We start from the raw sequence: 3,343 nt of genomic DNA, 5'->3' as shown, positions 1-3,343 counted from the left end.
AATTTTTGTATTTGTAGAAGAGACGGGGTTTCACCACCTTGGCCAGGCTGGTCTCGAACTCCTGACCTCGTGATCCACCCACCTCAGCCTCCCATAGTGCTGGGATTATAAGCATGAGCCACTACGCCCGGCCATGATCTACCTACTTTCATAAAATGTTACTTGTTTTGCTTTTCTCTTGATAAAGCATCTTGCTATGTTGCCCAGGCTAGTCTCAAACTCCTGGGCTAAGATAATACTCCTACCTCAGCCTCCTAAGTAGCTAGGATTATTGGCAAGCACCACTATCCTTGGCCATAAAATGTTCTTATGGTGTCATCTAAATTGATTTCAGTAACTTGGTGACCTATGATTATGAGTGAAAATTATTAAATTGAATGCAAATATGCTTATAAAAGGTCTGAGGCTGATAATCCAATGCTGGAATAAAAAATAAATAAAAGATAAAAGAGCTGTAACTTAGCCATTAACTAGGATATAAGTAACTCAGCATTTCTCAAACCAGGCTCACTGGAACTTGGAACTAGAATTCATTAATAGGCAATTTCCTATGGGAAAAAGTGTAAAAGTGCTCAATGATCAACATGTGGGTAATGTTATAATTTGTATTCCCTAAAGCAGAGATCCTCAATTTCCAGGCCACAGACCAGTACCATGGCCTGTTGGGAACCAGGCTGCAAAGCAGGAGGTAGGCAGGGGCAAGCAAGCGAAGCTTCATCTGTATTTATAGCTGCTCCTCATGATTTGCATTACCACCTGAGCTCTGCCTCCTGTCAGGTCAGTGGCAGCTAGGAGCGTGAACCCTATTGTGAAGTGTGCACACGAGGGATCTAGGTTGTACGCTCCTTATGAGAATCTAATGCCTGGTGATCTGTCACTGTCTCCCACCACCCCTAGATGGGACCCTCTAGTTCCAGGAGAACAAGCTCAGGGCTCCCACTGATTCTACATTATGGTGAGTTGTATAATTATTTCATATATATTACAATGTAATAATAATAGAAATGAAATATACAATAAATGTAATGTGCTTGAATGATCCCAAAACCATCCCCCTACCCTGGTCCGTGGAAAAATTGTCTTCCATGACACCAGTTCCTGGTGCCAACGAGATTGGGGACTGCTGCCCTAAAGGATCTGAAAAGTCTAACAATGGAATAATCAGGGAGTTTTGCGTATTCTAACATTTCCCAATCTTATTTGAACATTTTCACAGGCACTTTTTAATATGAATTTCTGTAACGTATTTTTCCCTTTCCTCTATCACGTCTATCACAACCAAGGCCCCACATAGAAAGAAATCTCACCAGTCTCTCCCGTCGTGTTTCATTTACAAAGCACAGAAGTAAGCTCATCATCTCCAACTGCATTCGCGTAACAGACCAGTCTTCCCCAAGTTAAACTTTTAAAAGTAGATAAATTCAGAAACCTTTACTGGCAGCTCAGTTGTCTCCATTTATTTCATCTGCTATAACAAAATACATTAGACTGAGTAACTTATAAACAGAAATTTATTGCTCCACAGTTCTGGAGCCTTGGAAGTCCAAGATCAAGGCACCAGCAAGTTAAGTGTCTGGTGAGGGCTCACTCTGCTCCACAGACAGTGCTTTCTGTGTGTCCTTACTTGCTGGAAGGGGCAAACAGTCTCCTTCCAGCCTCTTTTCTAAAGGCACAGATCCCACTTACGAGGGCAGAGCCCTCATAACTTAATTTATTCTTCTTTTTTTTTTTTTTTTTTTCTTTGAGACAGAGTTTCCCTCTTGTTGCCAAGGCTGGAGTACAAAGATACAATTTCAGCTCACTACAACCTCTGCCTCCCGGATTCAAGCAATTCTCTTGCCTCTGTCTCCTGAGTAGCTGGGACTACAGGCACACGCCACCATGCCTGGCTAATTTTTGTAATTTTAGTAGAGATGGAGTTTCACCATGTTGGCCAGGCTGGTCTCGAACTCCTGATCTCAGGCGATCCACCCGCCTCTGCCCCGCAAAGTGCCGAGATTACAGGCGTGAGCCTCCGCACCCAGCCATGACTTAATTACTACTTACAAGGCCCCATCACCTAATACTGTCACATTGGGAATTAGGTTTCTACACATGAATTTTGAAAGGACACAAACATTCAGGCCATAGCAGCTGTCTTCAGAATAAAGGCTGAAAGTCGCTGTCTGGATTTCAGATTCCTTCTCCTTTCCTTCCACCTCTAGGTCCCACTACTACCCTTACAAACTTCCTTGTCAGCCTTACTAACTTACAATTCCTACAAATTATCTTTCTTCTTCTTGTGCCTTTGCTCACACCTTCTTCACCATTAGAGTGCTTTTGATAGTCCTCTCCAGTGAGAAGAGTCCCTGTTGACTCAACAACCCCACTTCCTCCTCCTCTTCAGCACAAACAATATCGTCCCATTTTCTGAGCTCTTCACATTGTGCCATGCTGCTTCTTCCAGCATTGTGGGCAGTTGGAGAATGGGGAGTTAGAGTGGTTAAGAATAGCATAGGATAAGAATTAGGTCATTTTCCAGTCTGCCTAACTGTAATGACCCTGAACAAAAGTACTTAACCTCTTTTTGTCCCAAATCCTTTTTGGGAGTAGATGAGAATATACAATGAATTAAACATGAATTTATGGTAAACATTTTATGTGTTTATTCGTTGTGTCTCTAACCGCATTGTCAGCATTCCTATCTTTCATCTTCCCATACTTTCTGGTATAGTGCCTTGGGATTCAAGGAGCAAATGCTCTATCATCTCCATTGCTATCCATTCTGCAATTATTTTTTGCACATTCACAAACCATGACAAATACCTCACTATTGTTGCCTGACCAGCAAACATTGGAAGATGCTATTTATTGGCTATAAGATACCTCAGAGCCTTGATGTGGTGGCTCACACCTTAATCCCAGTACTTTGGGAGGCTGAGGCAAGAGAATCACTTAAGGCCAGGAGTTCGAGACCAGCATGAGCAACATAGTGAGACCTAATCTGTACAAAAAAACAGAAAAAATTTAGCCAGGCACGGTGGCAGGCACCCATAGTCCCAATTACTCAGGAGGCTGAAGTGGGAGAATCACTTGAGCCCAGGAGATAGGGGCTGCAGTGAGCTGTGATTGCACCACAGTACTCCAGTCTGGGCAACAGAGTGAGACTCTGTAAGAAAAAAAAAAAAAAAAAAAAAAAAAAAAGGCCTCAGATTTCAAAAGTTAAAATCCAAAAGATATGTCACATAACAAATGAAATAATACTATTTCATTATTGTAAATGAGATTCATTCAGGCCTGGCACAGTAGCTCACACCTGTAATCCCAGCACTTTGGGAGGCCAGTGTAGGCGGGTCACTTGAAG

The sequence above is a fragment of the Theropithecus gelada genome, chromosome 8 (genome assembly GCF_003255815.1).
Source record: "Theropithecus gelada isolate Dixy chromosome 8, Tgel_1.0, whole genome shotgun sequence".
In the NCBI taxonomy this organism is placed as follows: Eukaryota; Metazoa; Chordata; class Mammalia; order Primates; family Cercopithecidae; genus Theropithecus; species Theropithecus gelada.
Note: the sequence above shows the minus strand (reverse complement) of the source record.